A 19,282-nucleotide genomic window follows, 5' to 3' on the forward strand; every position below is an offset into this window, starting at 1 on the left:
GGGAGGGATTCTGGGGTCCTTGGTTGGGGGGAGGTAGGGTGGGACGGTTGCGGAAAGGGTTCCCGGAGGGGGTAGGCTACTATAAATCTTTGGTAAAGCTGGTTCGGCTGTGGGACATTACATGGGAGGAAGTTAGGGCAGGGCAGAGGGAGATCTGGGTGGAGCGGGTTCGCTCCCAACGCTTCTCCTCTCCCCTGGCTCTTAGGGATGCTCCAGAGCCCGTGCTGAGGCAGGGCCTGCGTTTTATTTCATCCAAACGCATCCCACACAAGTACAGGGACATTGCTTGGCTGTCCCTACATGGCAGGTTGTATGTTAGGGCAAACCTTCGGTGTAGGAACCAGCAGGACCGAGACTGCCCGAGGGGGGAGTGTGCTGGCCGGCTGGAGACCATGGACCACTTCCTGAAGGAGTGTCCATTCTCCGTAGCGGTTTGCCGGAGAGTGGCTGCCTTGCTGGCCATCCCCAGCTTCACGTCCTACACCTATGCGGACTGGGTGTATGGGAGGCAGGGGGAGACGGGGCGGCTAGAGCCAGGTACCGCCTTTCTAATCTCAGTTATCATCAGATACTGCCTATGGATGGCTCGCTGCGGGGTGTCCCTGGGCCAGGAGTGCAGGTCTGCTGAGCAGGTCTCCTGGGACGTTGTCCGAGCTGTCCAGGAAGTGGCCCGATGGGAACGGGTGGAGGTGGGGGTAAAGACCTTTGGGGTTTGGTGGAAGCATGTACGCTTGAAGTTGAGTTGAAGGTTTGGGGGGGGGGTTGGGGGGGGACGGTTTTTTGTGTAAAATTTGCATTTTTGTATAAAAGTATAGAGGGGCTGGCTTTATAACTGCACAGTGTAATGTATTGAAATTTGATTTTCCGCTTTCATTTAATAAAGGAATTCTCCAGTCTGCCCAACAAGATAAACTCATATGTGCTACTTTTTGTGTATACCTTACCTTGATTTGCATCTGTCCTTTTCAGGGCACAGACCGTATAAGTCTGCCCAGCACTATCCCTGCCTCCCAACCACCAGCCTCGCCTCACACCACCGGTTCTGGCACAGACCGTATAAGTCTGCCCAGCACCATCCCCACCTCCCAACCACCAGTCCCGCCTCCCACCACCGGCTCTGGCACAGACCGTATAAAACAACTTCAAAAACAATGGAGAAAAAGACCTCAGCTGTTTAACCAGATTCACCCCACTCACAGCGGGATATGAAAACATTCATAGAAGCACTCAATAGCATTGAAGCACACGGATATATCTGAGGATCCCTGAAGAAGACATGGGAGGTGAAAAAGGTCCCCTTTGGGATCGTTTTTGAGACTAAAGTTAAGTGCTTCTGTTTTTTTTCCTGCTTTGAATTGAAAAAATGAGTGAAGATTTTTTGATTTGAGATGTGTAAGCATTTATAAAAAATTAAAAATACATTTTCAATAGAGAATTTTGGCCAATGATAGAAATGAGTCTGCTGAGAGCGGGGTGAATCTGATTAAACAAAGGTGTAACAGCAATTGAACTGCACAGCTATAAACACCTGAGGTCTGTTCCTGCATTGTTTTTGAAGTTATCAGATAAAGGGCCTTGTTTACTAAACTGCGCTGTAGGCACGCAAACATTTTAGTGTGTGCTAAAAATTAGCACACGCTAATGCTAGAGACCCCCATAGGAATATAATGGGTGTCTCTATTGTTAGTGCACACTAAAAAGTTAGCACGGCTTAGTAAACAGGGCCCTAAGTCAACATGAACGATGTTAAATAAATAAAAATGGAATGTTACATCAAATTCCACTGATGTGTTTTTGGTATTAGTACAGAATATAGTGGAGGGTTTTCTCCATTTTTTAGATATTTATATGCACACCAGCAAATACAAGTGTATTTGTTGGCACAAATAGGAGCAGCAGTAATTTTATAAATGTAGATATGCACAAAAAGAACATGATCCTGCAGGGCTTTACACTCTGGCAATTAAGGGGTAGATATTGAAAGCAATTTAAACGGCCAGGAGAGGCTGTATAACTCATTTGTGTGTGGCTAACCGTGGCTGTTCAGCAGCACTTAACTGGTTATTGCCGTTGAATATCCCTGCTAACTGGTCATCCCCTAAATGGCTAGGTTAGGGGTGGACCATGGGCAAAGCAGCAACTTGGAACAGATATGCAGTCTGCTAACTGGCTAAATAATTTCAAAAAGTTGGAACAGCAATACAGCTGTCCTAACTTTATGTGATGAGTCAACTGGGTACTGGTCTGAATATCAGCCAGTGCCTGGTTAACTTCCGGGTCAGCGGCCATACCTAGATATTCGATGCTGCACAAGCCCCCGACATGAATATCCAGGTTAGTTCAGCCTGCGGCTGGAAGTGGCTTGCTAGCTGCTTACTACTGCAGGCTGAATGTCACCCCCTATATGTACAGATGCCATTTTACAGTCTACACTGTGATTGCTAGCAAGGAAAGAGGAGAAGGACAAATCACATAGGATAGCCAGAAAAAAACAAAGAAGCTAATGGAAGGGAGGAAAGAAGAAAAAAGGAAGAAGCCATAACAAAGAGAGGAAGATACAGGGATACACCTGGGTGAGGCCAAAGGGTCATAGGGAAGAGGATGGACAGTGGAAAAATAATAGAGGAGTAGACTAAACAACATAGGCGAGAAGGACAGAAGGGATTAAGGGAGGAAGAGGAGGAAGAGTGTTATAGACTTGGGAGGGGAGAAGGAAAGGGAAGCACAGGGAGGGATGGGAGCAAATGAGAGAAGGATGAGAAATGAGAGGTTGCACATGCAAGAAGCCAGATCACTATGCAGAGGAGGAGGTAAAGGAGAACAAGCAAACCTGAATGAGGGAAACTAGAAAGCGGAAAGAAGAGAGGAAAGAGAAGATGGAGATGATAGTGAGGCAGAAGAATAACTAAAAGGGAGGGAAATCTTGGAGTGAAAGGAACACGGCATTACCCTTTTCTAATAGACATGGAAGTACCTGAAATTTTTAGATTAGATGTTGGCATACCTTTCCTGGAGACAGGTATTTCCATACATGCATGGCTATTCCTGGTATTATCATGTATTCAGGTAAAGCTGAATTGAATTTCCTCTCTTATCATTATTTAAACATAGGAATAACAAAAAGCAAAAGTTCCCATGCATGAATACTTTTTAAAATGTCAAGCTCATTTTCTGTGCCCAGCAGTTCCATTATTTGATATTCTGGTAGAGCATAAAATAAGGCACAGGAAACGAAGAAGATGCAATTAAATTTGGTTTAAATTCCTATTTTCCCTTCAGTAAATGTGTTCTTTTCTGATTTTTTTTTCTTTCTTTCTGACCCACGGAATGAAGTCAGTTATCAGAATTTGATTTCATGTCTCTTTGTAATAGCCTTAGTTTTCTATGGCTTGTGGCCCAGTTTGTTGCTCATTGATTCTTAACTGCATTTTCCACTGTGCTTGGTTTTTGATTTCTTTCCGCACTGCTTGTTTTGATTTCTTTCCTTTTCAGTCATGATTGCTTCCTTATGCATCATTTTTGAAGCTAGGCCTACTTGCTTTTTATTAAGAAGCATTTCTGGGAAAACAGAAAGATTTAGGGTTCCTTTTACAAAATGTAAGTAAAAATGAGCCTTAGCGTCCCTTAGGCAGGTCTTTCCCATGCACTAAGGCCACTTTTAATGCAGCCATAAAAACCCTGATTTTATATTTATTTCATTAATGACCATGCGCTATTGTTGCCATTAGCATGCGACCATTTAAAAAAATTTGCATGGGAGTATTTACTGTCACCTATTTTGTAGGCAGTAAAGGCTCCCGCGTTATCCATGCGTTAACCAGTTAGAGTGTGGTAATATAGATGCACTAACTGGTTAGTTCAGGAATGCCCCCTCTCTGTCCCCTCAAAAAATACAAAAAAGTGATTTAGAGTGCAATTAGCAATGCAAACAATATCGCGTGATGCTTTAGCACATCTCACGTTAGTCCATTTTTTTGTTGTGTTAGGTGTGCATTAGTGCCAAACACTGTTTAGTAAAAGGATACCTTAATCATGCCATAGTCCTACAGAAAATCCAGTTATAAAATCATACGCTGATAATATTCAGATATCATCTCAATTAAAAGTTTAAAACTATAGGGCCCTTTTACTAAGTTGCGTAGGTGCCCATGCGCACCCAAAACATGTCAATTTTCAATTACCGCGTGGCCTGTGCGGTAATTTCATTTTTTACGTGGACCCAGTACACACGCCGGAAAATTTTTTTTATTTTTCGGTCCGTGGCATTAACCAGCCAGTAATAGGCATTGTACTTGCATGGACCATTACCGCCCAGTTAATGTGTGAGACCTTACAGCTAAGTCAATGGGTGGCGGTAAGGTCTCAGACCCAAAATGGACGTGCGCCAATTTTCATTTTGCCACATGTCCATTTTCGACCCCCCCCCCCCAAAAGGCATTTTTTACAGGTGCGCTGACAAATTAATCTGCGCACGTCCAAAACACGTGCCTACACTAGCGCAGGCCATTTTTCAGCGCACATTAGTAAAGGACCCCTATATGCCTAGAGATGGGCAGTTTGGTTCATAATTTGGTTCATAATTTAGTATAATCCTCATTTAATTTCTTCTCAAAAGAGTCTATAATGTATTCCATTTAAATCTCAAACACACTTCAGTAAACAGATTTAATATAGTATGTATTTCAACCTCTCTTGCTGGAAATGACACAAGGATTGTACTGCATAAATCACCTTATATACCATCATGCTTGGTAATGAGAATTTAATATATTTCATTATACTCAAAGGAAAGCATGATGAACCCCCAGTAATGATCACAGTTTCTTCAGAGGTTAAGATTAAAAATTCAGGAAAACCAATTTGAAAGCAGTTCCTCACAATCATAAAGCAGAAAATTTCTGAGATTTGAAAACAAAAGCCTATCAGTTATTTTGTATAGATTATTTATAATACAAGTAGAGAGGGTAGTACAGCATACATATAGAGTATACAAACAGAAAAAGCAACACTGGGCCTTCAAGACTGAGACAACAGTGGTTCTTTATTGACAAGTGACCCGACACAGGCTGTGTTTCGGCATAAAAGACGCCTGCCTCAGGGGTCAAGGTCTCTGTTCTGCAACATGTAAAGTATATAGACCCAATGCCTCAGGCAATGAGAACATTTCTCATAAGTGAGCGTGTCTGTAGGAGAATTTCAGCCGCGATGTGAAGGATGAAATACGTTGGAAGCCTTTTTGATTGTCTAATTTTATACCATGTATAGATTATTCAAAGTGAATGGGCTGTGTTGGCATTTCTGCACCGGCAGTCGCTAGTGCAGCTTTGTAAACAGGGGGTTTGTATGTAAGATATCAATATACTGCATCTGCTCTTTGGTCTAAAGATTCCACATAATGCAGGTGACACTATGAAAATTTAGACCTAATTGTATTTTTACCTGAGAACATAAGAACTATCAAACTAGGTCAGACTAAAAGTCTATCTTCTAGCCCACTGTCCTTCTTCTGACAGTGACAAGCAGCAAATGCTGTGATGCTTAGCTTCTTTTCAAAAGTAGTTCAAGGCCAGTAACATTTACATCTGCTAGTCATTTCCCTCTCCCCAGAGGGCTTACATTCTAATTTTGTACCTGAGGAAATGGAGTGCACAGATAAGATTTGCAGTTTGGTTCATTTTCAGATCAATCACCCATTCGGTTTGTCTCCAGATTCTGAATTATTTGCATCATTCATTTCCATTCAAGTGAATGGACAAGCAATTTTGCACAGCTTAAAACTTGCTGGCATTGTGTTAGGCACAAAATTAGATTGTAAGCCCTCCAGGAAAATATCTACTGTACCTGAATGCAACTTGCCTTGAGCTATTACTGACAAGGCATGAGCACCCCACAGCACTAAAGGAAGGGCAAAGGGCACTAACAGTGGCATGAAGACTCAAAGTCACGCTGAGAAGGGCATGAAAAGCCCAAGACATTGAGGGAAGGGTATTGCAGAATCAATAAATAATTCGATTTGTATCTTTTTAGGGTACTGGAAGAATGTTTTCTAGAATTGCATATGCTACACTTCTTGAGAATCCTTAGCTAATATAAGCCAGTATATTGCACTTATGTGGGTATTGTAGGGCAGTAGCTCAGATAACATTACCAGATAGCAATGAAATGAACTCAGGTCTAGGGGTGCACCTCTATAATCAGACTGACATGCTAACTTAGCAGTGCTGTAAGAATAAACCATGCCACAGAGATTAAATATATTATGTTTATTATGTAAGAAAAATATATATAGATAGATCTGAAGCAATGCCAAGCCAAAATACAAAAATACTTGCTATAAAAATAGATTATCACCAAAATGGAATACAATCTGATTATCCCAATGTATTATTATTATGAGAACTTACACCTAACGTCTTATGCAAAATACTTAGTAGCTAAATACACAGACCAAGAGTTCTGACGTAAACCTATCTCTCTCAGAGAAAACTAAGAACTAATTATCCCCGGCCTTAGGAATATATCCAGTTATCTTACCTTGCCGTCTGTCATAGACTCCCAATGGTGTAGACGTGGATTTATTCAGAGTCTCGAGCCGATTTCTCAGCGAGTATCTCAGTCCTGAGATAAGGTCCAAGGTCTATTCTGAATGTAGATGGCACAGTCAGTAGATAAGGCCGTGTTGTAGCTGATGTAGGAAAATCAGTCTCTAGCTCTGCTTCAGAGCTTCATATTAGCTTGCAAGTCCTCTGGTGATCCTTTTCACACTTGTTCTTCTTCCGACACCTCTTCTCTCTGAATCTCTTCAGTCCCAAACCTTTTTGGTATGCAAGCATCAGATGATACCTGGGGACCAATCACGGACGGTGACAATGTCCAGGCAGCCTCATGGACAATAATCAAGGCTTTGTTATAGATGGTATGCAAACTCCCTATCTGGTCTCACTGTTCCTGGAGCCGTTTCTCTTTCTCCTACAATGTTCCCAGGAGATAACGGGGCAAGTTTGCAACAGAGAATATGTCCTTGGATGAAATCATCTTTGGAATGCTCAGCAGTAATTTTCCTTTCTGTAACCAAGCTGGATTCAGATGGTTACATATGTAGTCAGGTCAGAGGCTGTAGAATCCATTTTGTTATAAAAGAATGGTTCATGCTGATATAGGCCAAGACCAGCAAAGGTGAGATCTCAGGTAAATACCCCTACAGTATACCACTTTCCAACAGTAATACAGAAGCCTCCCCCAATACTCAGTTTGGGAGTCCTGAAGGGATGAGCAGCTCCATTCCAGTTACATTAAATCCTCCTGAAGACACTAGTCACAGTGAAACATGGTCCATGTCGAGGATAAAGAATCTTTCACCTTTTAAAATTTGAACGTAGTATTCACAAAGGTTAAGAGCGAGGTGGCATATTGAAAGAAAAATAGCGACACATATGACCAAGACTGATTGATCTAATGCATGGTTTCAAGTAAAGAGAAAGATGCTAATTAAATCCATTACATTGGACATCAACTGCCCACACAGTAAGAGACCCCATTCATCAGACCAAGTTAAGTGTGCTATTCAATTCATTATTTTTCAAAATATATAAATATTTAACAAGAGGTCAAAGCTGAATACTACCAAATAATGGCAGGCAGGAAGGGCACCTGTGCAATGATGGGTGATAATGGAACAAAACAAAAACGTCCATGACTAAAACTTAGATGTTTTGAGCTAGACCTGTTTTTATAATGAATAGTTGAAGTAGGAATTACAGTGGGACATTTTACAAAGACGTCCAAATCCAAACTTAGACGTTTCTTTTGAAAATGCCTCTCTTGGACTTTTTTCAACCATAAAGGAACAAAACAAAAACATCCAGGAAAAAAACTAAGATGTTTTGGTCTAGACCTGTTTTAATAATGACTAAGCCAACAAAAACAGCCCTAAATGACCAGGTGACCACTGGAGGAATAAAGGAATGACCCCCTCCCACCCCCCAAAGATGTGAAAGAAAAAGTACATAACAATCTTTATGACAGCCTCAGATGTTATAACCAGTCCTATTACAGCAGCAAGTAGATCCCTGGAGTAGCCTAGTGGTCGGTGCAGTGCACTGTGGTGAAGGAGACCCAGGCCAATAATCCACTCTAACTGTCACACTTATGGTGGAAATTCTGAGCCCTCTAAAACCCACCAAAAACACCTGCAGCCTTAAGGGTTATTTATTTATTTATTGCATTTGTATCCCACATTTTCCCACCTCTTTGCGGGTTCAGTGTGGCTTACAATAAGATATGAATAGTGGAAATACAATTGTACAACTTGGTTATGGGTTACATTGTACAGGTTATGCGAGACCATCGAAGTATCGTTAAGAATATAACAATGGGACATCAACATTGAAACATTGGAAGGAGACAATGGGAAGCTTAAATGGCAGTAGTAAAACACATTATTATTATTATTATTATTATTATTATTGTAGTGCTGTACAATTGGATAGAGTAAGTTTTTGGTGTGTTTTGGAGGACTCACTATACAATATAAGTGAGCAATGGTGAGATGTGTACCTGGGAGCTTTTATGTGAAGTCCACTGTGGTGCCCCCTAGGGTGCCCCACTGCTGTGCTGGGATGTCTGCGTGGCCAGTCTTCTAAGAATGCTGCCCCCCCATATATATCCCAATGGCTCGATTTTGTACATTTTTCAGTTGGACTTTTTCTTTTTTAATGGACCAAAAAGATAAATGCACAGAGCACAAGAACATCTAACAAGTGGCCATTAAAAAATAAAAAAGATAGATGTTTTTCTGTTTCAAAAATCACTATTCAGCTTATTTTTGAAAGAGAAAAACGCCTATAGTGCGACCTAAATTGGGAGATAGATGTTTGTCTCGCAAAGGCGCCCAAATTGGTATAATCGAAAGCCGATTTTGGGCGTTTCCAACTGCAGTCCGTTGCGGAAAAGAATAAAGTTGGCGGGAGCGTGTCAGAGGCATGGTGGAGGCGGAACTGGGGCGTGGTTATCAGCTGAGGAGAGATGGGCGTCTTTAGCTGATAATCGAAAAAAAAAAGGCATTTTTACCGCGATTTTGGGTCACTTTTTTTGGCCCCTTTTTTTTCACGAACAAGTCCCAAAAAAGTGCTCCAACTGCCCAGATGACCACTGGAGGGAGTCGGGGATGACCTCCCCGGACTCCCCCAGTGGTCACTAACCCCCTCCCACCAAAAAAACCCCACTTTAAAAACTTTTTTTTCCACCCTGTATGCCAGCCTCAAATGTCGTACCCACCTCCATAACAGCAGAATGTGTTCGATCCTGTCACAGCCTTTCCCTGGGTCAGATGTGGCTCTCGGGTGCAGTACAGGGTCACATCAGCATTGCATTGTGGTGGGTGTAGGGTATTGGGCTCCGTGATTTCATTAGCTTCTGTTACAGTCTCACAATCTTGGTAGTTGGTAGGCTCTTCTCCCATGGCTTTTCCCCCTGCCTACTGGGTCAGAGTGTGCCCTGTTGTGTTTCTTGTTGTAGTCCATGCGGTAGTGGCCATTTTTGTAAGCCAGTTTTAGTTTCCTTTCCTGTGTTAGCCACGTTAGAGAACTTAGTTCTTACCTTGAATGTGACTGAAAGAGGGCATTGTATAGCATTCTGCCAGCTCTGACCTACTGCTCATCTCAGTACCAGGGAGACTCGTTGCCAGTGGGGCACAATTAACTGTGAGTAAACGCGGTTATTCCAATAAAGGACATTTTCGGAGAGATTAGTCTTCAGGTTTCAACTGGTGTGCCAATGTTATATAGCAGCAACCAGTCCTAGAGGCCTGCGTGTATGTAGGTCCCTGGAGCACTTTTAGTGGGTACCGCAGTGCACTTCTGCCAGGTGGACCCAGGCCCATCCCCCCCCCCCCACCTGTAACACTTGTGCTGGTAAATGGGAGGCCTCCAAAACCCACTGTACCCACATGTAGGTGCCCCCTTCACCCCTAAGAGCTATGGTAGTGTTGTACATTTGTGGGTAGTGGGTTTTGGGGGAGGGGGGTTGGGAGCTCAGCACCCGTGGTAAAGGAGCTATGCATGTGGGAGCTTTTTCTGAAGTCCACCGCACTGACCCAGGGTGCCCAGTTGGTGTCCTGGCATATCAGGGGGGCGAGTGTACTATGAATCGTGGCCCCTCCCATGACCAAATGGCTTGGATTAGGACGTTTTTGAGCTGGGCGTTTTTAGTTTCCATTATCACTAAAAAAAACAAACGCCCAGCTCAAAAACGTCCATTTTTTTGAAAATACGGTTTGGCCCGCCCCTTCACGGACCCGTTCTCAGAGATAAACGCCCATGGAGATAGGCGTTTCCGTTCGATTATGCCCCTCCACATTTACTATTGAGATTCTGGACGTTTTCAGCAAAACATCCAAAGTCGTACTTAGATGTCATATGACCCTCCATGTCCGAGGCTAATGTGGAACTGTTATGTGCCCTGACTCTATATATCAACTTGCATTCTGAACTGTTTTCTAGTTATGGTTAAGTAAAGCCAGTTTGAAGTTTAACCCAATGACCGCTGGTTGTTGTAGTTTCTTTTGTTTGTTTTGCATGAGAGTGGATTTGAGAGTATCCAGAGGAAGGTAACTCCACGGCCTACCAGGAATCTAGCCTGTCCCCAGCCTACGCACTGCTCAATATCTGATCTCTGTTTGTATATCCTGGTCCTGGGGTACCTGACCATAGGAGCTTAGCTGGTGTCTTTGAACTGAGTGAGTAGGACCAGGGTTACATTACTACTAAACCACACCATCTGGTGATCACTAAATGCCTGGTAACCTGACTTGTGGTAAAATAACCTGACTTAATGGTAGTTCACATTGATAACTTCCCTTCTAAGCACCCTCTAAGCACCAAATTCTAGGTGCACATTTATAGAACTGCCCTGATTGTGTGTTGAGATGAAGTTTGGTTAATATTGTGGTCAGGAGGAACCACAAGAACCAAAACAGTGCAGATATATTAACATAATCATCAGCCTTAGTTCAATGTGTCTCTTCTCATTTGCTGTTCTGACATACAGACTAAAATAATAGGAAAGCCAGAGGCTGAAGAAGGCTGACAGTTGTCATAATTCAAAACCATATTCACTGGTTAAATCATCTAATCTCTTTTCACCGTTGAAAGGTTTCTCCCCCTCTGGCTGTTGTCTAAATTTTGACTATTTTGCTGTGCAGAAGAAAAAGTATTTCTCTGTTTGAAAAGAGCAGACTCCCTGGATTTTCATGCATTTAAAACTCAAGAAATGAATTGGCATAAATAATGCTGCAAAATTAAATATGCAATTGTGTAATTTCTTTGCTTTTCTGTGGTGACAAAACTCTATGGTAGATAAATAGACTCTGGGCAATTCCATATATCTTTATCGTTATTATCACATTTATAATCTGCCTAAACCTAAGTGGAGTACATGAAAACCCACATAATTATGCAAAACAAAACATAGTCTACACATAAATCCAAAATATAAAGCACTTAGGGGTTCCTTTAATAAAGCTTAGTGCATGCTAATGGAATTAATGCAAGCTAAGGGGGAGATTCTATATATGGTACCTAGAAAATCTGCTCGGAAAGAATTTTCACCTAAGCATATTCTAGAAGATTTAGGCGCAGTATATAGAATATGCTTAGTTGATACCCCAGTGCCTAAAACTATGTGCATCCATTTACACCAATGAAAATGTGATGTAAATCCCTACGTGCACATTTACATGGACTGGGTCATATTCTATAACAGTGTGTGCAAATTTGGGAACACCCATGAAATGTCTAGTTTCCTGCCCATTCCCCACCTATGGCCACTCCCTTTTTGAACTGCGCATTTTAGAATTACAGAATAGCGAATTATGCATGTAAATTATATGGAATATGCTTAGTTTTTGGCACGGATCTCTATATAGAATCCGGAGGTAAATGTTAAGAAGCCCATTTTATACCTGTGGGCTTCTTAGCATTTAGTGCACACTAATTCTTTTAGTGCGCATAAAGCTTTAATAAGAGGGACCCTTATGCTGCATAGCTCTTATATAGATAGAGATGTATAGATATAAATAAACTAAAGTTTGTAGCTTCTGATTGGATTTTAAATTCTACATGCTTTCAGTTCTTTTCAAGTGAGAGGTCCGGAAATGATTATGGATTTGAAGTAGGTCAACCATGCAGACAGCAAATTATTCTATGTTAGGATTTACTACTGGAGAATAAAAATAAGAAAGTGATACAACAGATAAAAATTGTTTGGTGAGCCACAAAGTACTTTTATTGCCTTGTAGCATTTTTTAAAAATGATATAACTATATTTTTGTTCCATTCTTTCTATAATTTGTATAACTCTGATAATAAAATGTGCTAGGTTATCCAGCCAATTTAGAATAGATACCAATCTCGTTTAAGGATGATTCCTTTTACCTACACAGAAATAGGAGGTTCTGTAATGAAAACTTTTGCGAGAAATTTGTCTGTGATGTGAGATCAATGGTCCATGAAGCTCTCAAAAGAAAGTGAGATTCTGTCAACTAGGACATAGGATTCTTAAAGAAAGCTATCCAGGAGATAATAATTCATATGATATTTAGACTGCAAGCAACCATAACCATGTTCATAAATATCAAATCAAAATCTTTAAAAAAAATAAGCTCCTTTTTTGGAAGTTCTCAGCAAAGATGTCAGAAAATACTCCAGAATTAACTTAAATTAGATTAACATTAAAAAAATGATCCCCGATATTCAGCCTGCAGCAGCCAGTGCTTTTTAAATGCCAGACACTGTGGGTTTTTTACAGTGTGTTTCTTCTAGCAAAAAAGGTGCAAGAACTCAAATGTCAGGCCACCCTTCAGGGATGACGTGATCACTGAGGGACTCACCCCACAATAGCCAGGACCCCTGCAACCAATCACAGAATCTATGACAAGGCAGAATTGGTGTGTAGAGCCTGAGCTCTTTCATTAAAACTTGGGGAACATGGGCCAATTTCAGCACACAATGGAAAAGGTGCCGGTAATCAGTACCCCCTCAAAAAAGCCCTGTTTTTTTATATCTATGAATTTTCAATGCTGAGCCCGTACCTGGACACCAGTATTGATTATTGGAAAGTAAAGCATCCGTTTGCATTTATCTGAATACTGGTGATATTCAGACTGGTTCCCAGATAAAGGGGTCCTTTTACTAAGCTGCGGTAAGCACTAACGTATGCTTACCGCGGGTTAAAAACGCCTACTGCAGGGCACGCTGAGGCATCCCACGGTAGTTTGCAGATCCGCCCATCTTCCCACATGCTAAAAAATTGAAAATATTTTTTAGCACTGGGAGTATGTTTGGGATGGAGAGTAGACATGCCCATTGGAGTCAACTTTCAATATGATTGAGGATGCTAAACCCAATGGAAATTACCTCTTCCTGGACACAATCAAGGATTTTATTCAATATTGGGGGTGCTCAAGAACTCACAGCACCCACAGAGTTGGCTCCTATGGGTGTGCCAAGCGCCAATTGGCTAGCGCAGCTGCATTGCTATGTGCTAACCGATTAGCATGTGGATCGTGTGGGGAGCCCTTACCATCTAGTAAATAGCCCACACTAATGGCCATGCGCTAACTGGGAAATTAGTGTGGGCCATTAATTGAACAAATAGAAAATGCGGCCATTTTATAGCTGCGCTAAAAGTGGCCTCAGCATGTGGGAAACCAATGCTGTAGTAATAGCACAGGGCACTTTTTAGTACAGCTTAATAAAAGGGCCCCAATGTTAGGGAAGCCTAACTGGATAACTGAGGAGCCCTTTTACAGAGAGGTGGTAAGCCATTTACCGCTCGCTCTTCTGGGACTACCGCTGGCCAACATCCGCCCTGAGCGTGCGCCATTTCTTGGGGGGAAAAAGAAATCCCCCAGAAATGGCTTGCGCAGCGGTAACCAGGCATCGCCGCGTGCTGCCCGATTACCACTGGGTTAGTGTGGGAGCCCTTATCGCCACCTGAATGGGTGTCTGGGGGCTTTTTACCCACTGTGGTAGAAAGGGCCTTGGTGTGTGGGAAAAATGGCCCCTGCCGCTAGCTCAGGGCCCTTTTTCCTGCAGTTTGGTAAAAGGACCCCTCACTGAATAACTCCAGGTTCTGCCTTAGCTCTGCCCCATGGACAACCCCAGCACTACATGGATAGTGCCAGAGCTGTGTGTCTGGATATTCAGTGACATTATCTAGATAATACTTCTGAAAATATTGGTGTATATCAGAAGCGTAACGAGGTTGAGGGCATGGTGGGAGTAGAGCATGGACTTCCAACAGTGCTGGCGTATATATATAGTGAACAGGCCATGTGTAGATAGGAAACATTCCTACCTGGAGAAGTCTCACTGAATATCAGCCCCTATCTTGACCCAGTGTTCTACTTTAAAATGTCAGATTACCGGATTTGCTAGATGAAAATATAACAGCGAGTACCATAGAATTAGCAAATCATAAGAACTTTTCATTTTCTGTTGACCAGCAGGAGTGAATAAGGCACACGAATGAATGACATCCAATGGTGCTGCATGAAACTGCTCTCTGATGGTTCAGAACTTAGCAAAAAGGTTCTTAGCATGTACAGACCTTTTCATATATTGTGGTATCCTCAGCTCTTCATTTTGGTTTGCTTAACATATTATTAACAGTTGTGACAACCAAGGGGAAATAGCCTCAAAGTGCCTGGGAATATTACAATCCCACCAGACATAAGGGGATCTAATCTTTATCATAGGCAAACAAACCCTCTATGGTGTCACAACTGCATGCAGAACAACACTCCTTTACTGGGCTAGAGAAGCTTTTGTTAATCTGTTCCCCACGCGGACCCTGAAGCAGCTATAGGCTGTCAAATAGCACAGCGAAACGCTGGCCACCGTCGGTCATGGGAAATTGGGATGTGGCAACCGTGGATCCCAACAGAAAGTTCATCACAAGCTAAGTCTCTTTTGCTTGTTTAAGCATTTATTATATGGTGTATGCAGACTGCGAGGCAGCTGATACAGAGCAGCAACCGTTGGAGAGGCAAGATTAAAGAGTGAGAAGCCCAGTAAAGGAGTGTTGTTCTGCATGCGGTTGTGACTCCATAGAGGGTTTTTTTTGCCTATGATAAAGATTAGATCCACTTATGACTCAGGAACTGGTCAACGGGATCGTCTTGTGTCTGGTGGGATTGTAATATTCCCAGGCACTTTGAGGCTTTTCCCCCCTTGGTTGTCACAACTGTTAATAGAAGACGTACGTTTTTGTACTAATACATACATTGCTTTTTACAGTGCAGTGGAAGTAATTTTTTGTATAGTGTTTATAGAGCTACTCCCACTACCACTTAACAGAAGTGATATAATAACAACACATTAGCTGATAATTACAAGATACTAACAACTCAAGTGGCTGTAGTTTTAAAATGAAATGGACTCAAATGTTGTGTTGCAAAGTGGTCAAAAGCAACATATTCCAATAAAAGGTTTTATAGCATAGGTATACCTCGTGCCTGCAGCTAATTTATAAGCATAAGCCCCTGAGATTTTTTATACAATTCTTTGTTTTCTTTTTATCAAATTAAAAAAAAAACGTCCTTCACATATGCTGGGTCAGACCAATGGTCCATTTAGCCCAGTATACTGCTTCCAAAAGTGGGCAATATAGGTCACAAGTACCTGGCAGAAACCAAAATAGTAGAATCTTTCCATGCTATGAATCCCAGGGCAAGCAGTGGCTTCTCCTATGTCTATCTCAATAGCAGACTATGGACTTTTCCTCCAAGAACTTGTCCAAACCTTTTTTAAGCCCGAGCTTCTCATTTCCCCCCCCAAACCCACCTCCCCGCTCCCCCCGTTTTCTATTTCTGTTGATGGCTCTCTCATTCTCCCTGTCTCCTCAGCTCGAAACCTTGGGGTCATCTTTGACTCTTCTCTCTCCTTCTCTGCTCATATCCAGCAGATTGCCAAGACCTGTCATTTCTTTCTTTACAACATCTGTAAAATCCGCCCCTTTCTTTCCGAGCACTCTACCAAAACCCTCATCCACACCCTTGTCACCTCTCGTTTAGACTACTGCAATCTGCTTCTTGCTGGCCTCCCACTTAGTCACCTCTCCCCTCTCAAATCGGTTCAAAACTCTGCTGCCCATCTCATCTTCCGCCAGGGTCGCTTTACTCATACTACCCCTCTCCTCAAGACCCTTCACTGGCTCCCTATCCGTTTTCGCATCCTGTTCAAACTTCTTCTACTAACCTATAAATGTACTCACTCTGCTGCTCCCCAGTATCTCTCCACACTCGTCCTTCCCTACACCCCTTCCCGTGCACTCCGCTCCATGGATAAATCCTTCTTATCTGTTCCCTTCTCCACTACTGCCAACTCCAGACTTCGCGCCTTCTGTCTCGCTGCACCCTACGCCTGGAATAAACTTCCTGAGCCCCTACGTTTTGCCCCATCCTTGGCCACCTTTAAATCTAGACTGAAAGCCCACCTCTTTAACATTGCTTTTGACTCGTAACCACTTGTAACCACTCGCCTCCACCTCCCCTCCTCTCTTCCTTCCCGTTCACATTAATTGATTTGATTTGCTTACTTTATTTATTTTTTGTCTATTAGGTTGTAAGCTCTTTGAGCATGGACTGTCTTTCTTCTATGTTTGTGCACCGCTGCGTACGCCTTGTAGCGCTATAGAAATGCTAAATAGTAGTAGTAGTAGTAGATATGCTAACCGCTGTTACCATATCCTCCAGCAAAGAGTTCTAGATCTTAACTATTCTTTTTTTAAAAATATTTTTACCATTGAGTAATATTTATGTGTATTTGAAATATGGACATTAACTTTGTTAACTATTCTTTGAGAGAAAAAATATTTCCTCCTATTTATTTTAAAAGTATTTACATGCAGTTTCATTGAGTGTCTCCTAGTCTTTGTACTTTTTGAAAGAGTGAAACATTGATTCACTTTTACTCATTCTATGCCACTCAGGATTTTGTAGACCTCAATCATATCCACCCCCCCTCAGCTGTCTCTTTTCCAAGCTATTTACAGAGAGAACCTGATACTTCCATGTAAACACAGAAATCATCAGTAATTATGAAATCGGTATATTACTAGGACCTTTTACTAATATTGTATCTTTCAATTTATTAGGTCTTTTTTTCATGGCAAAAGAGTTCCAATCCTGACATGGCCACTTTTTGCCAAATAGGCTGCATCAGGGGATAATATTGACATCTAGTATAAAAAATATACAATCACACCATTAAAACTGCAAATAATAATGATAAAAAAATTTTCAAATCATGACCATAGATGTAAATATTAAAATAATCTATAAATGATATATAAAAATAGGCATTTCAGGGGTCCTTTTACAAAGGCACGCTGAAAAATGGCTTGCGGTAGTGTAAGCGCGGGTTTTGGGCACACACCAATCTATTTTTCAGCGTGCCTGTGAAAAAGGCCTTTTTTTTGGTCAAAAATGTAAGTGCGGCAAAATCAAAATTGTCGTGCGTCCATTTTTGGTCTAAGACCTTACCTCCAGCCATTGACCTAGCGTAAAGAATCCAGGTGGTAATGACCTACACGTGTCAAATGCCACTTGGCGTGTCTCTGTTCCACATGTCTGAAAATAAAAAATATTTTTCAGATGTGTGTATCGGATGTGTGTCAAAAATGAAATTACCATAAGAGCCACGCGGTAGTTGAGTGGTAACTCCATTTTGGTGCACGTTGGGCTCGTGTAGATGCTTATCCAGCTTATAATCGAAAAAGAAAAAACGCCTATATTTCGACCCAAATCAGGAGATGGGCGTTTTTCTCGCAAAGGCACCCAAATTGGTATAATCGAAAGCCGATTTTGGGCGTTTCCAACTGCACTCCATCGCAGAAACGAATAAAGTTGACGGGGGCGTGTCGGAGGCATGGTGGAGGCGGGACTGGGGTGTGGTTATCAGCTGAGGAGAGATGGGCGTCTTTAGCTGATAATCGAAAAAAAAGGCGTTTTGAACGCGATTTTGGGTCACTTTTTTTGGACCCTTTTTTCTCACGAACAAGTCCCAAAAAAGTGCCCCAACTGCCCAGATGACCACTGGAGGGAATCAGCGATGACCTCCCCGGTTCCCCCAGTGGTCACTAACCCCTTCCCACCAAAAAAAACCCCCACTTTAAAAACTTTTTTCCAGCCTATATGCCAGCCTCAAATGCCGTACCCACCTCCATGACAGCAGAATGTATTTGATCCTGTCACAGCCTTTCCCTGGGTCAGATGTGGCTCTCGGGTGCAGTACAGGGTCACATCAGCATTGCATTGTGGTGGGTGTAGGGTATTGGGCTCTGTGATTTCATTAGCTTGTGTTACAGTCTCACGATGTTGGTAGTTGGTAGGCTCTTCTCCCATGGTGTTTTCCCCCTGCCTACTGGGTCAGAGTGTACCCTGTTGTGTTTCCTGTTGTAGTCCATGCGGTAGTAGCCATTTTTGTAAGCCAGTTTTAGTTCCCTTTCCTGTGTTAGCCACGTTAGAGAACTTAGTTCTTACCTTGAATGTGGCTGAAAGAGGGCATTGTACAGCATTCTGCCAGCTCTGACCTACTGCTAATCTCAGTACCAGGGAGACTCGTTGCCAGTGGGGCACAACCTCTGATCTGCAGTTAACTGTGAGTAAACGCAGTTATTCCAATAAAGGACGTTTTCGGAGAGATTAGTCTTCAGGTGTCAACTGGTGTGCCAATGTTATACAGCAGCAACAAGTCCTAGAGGCCTACGTGTATGCAGGTCCCTGGAGCACTTTTAGTGGGTACCACAGTGCACTTCAGACAGGTGGCCCCAGGTTCATCCCCCCCCCCCCCCCACCTGTAACACTTGTGCTGGTAAATGGGAGGCCTCCAAAACCCACTGTACCCACATGTAGGTGCCCCTTAACCCCTAAGAGCTATGGTAGTGTTGTAATTTGTGGGTAGTGGGTTTTGGGGCAGGGGGGTTGGGAGCTCAGCACCCGTGGTAAGGGAGCTATGCATGTGGGAGCTTTTTCTGAAGTCCACCGCACTGACCTAGAGTGCCCAGTTGGTGTCCTGGCATATCAGGGGGGCCAGTGTACTACGAATCCTGGCCCCTCCCACGACCAAATGGCTCAGATTAGGACGTTTTTGAGCTGGGCGTTTTTAGTTTCCATTATCACTAAAAAAAAACCCTGCCCAGCTCAAAAACGTCCATTTTTTCGAAAATTCGGTTCGGCCTGCCCCTTCACGGACCCGTTCTCGGAGATAAACGCCCATGGAGA

Source organism: Microcaecilia unicolor, chromosome 2 (genome assembly GCF_901765095.1).
Source record: "Microcaecilia unicolor chromosome 2, aMicUni1.1, whole genome shotgun sequence".
NCBI lineage: Eukaryota > Metazoa > Chordata > Amphibia > Gymnophiona > Siphonopidae > Microcaecilia > Microcaecilia unicolor.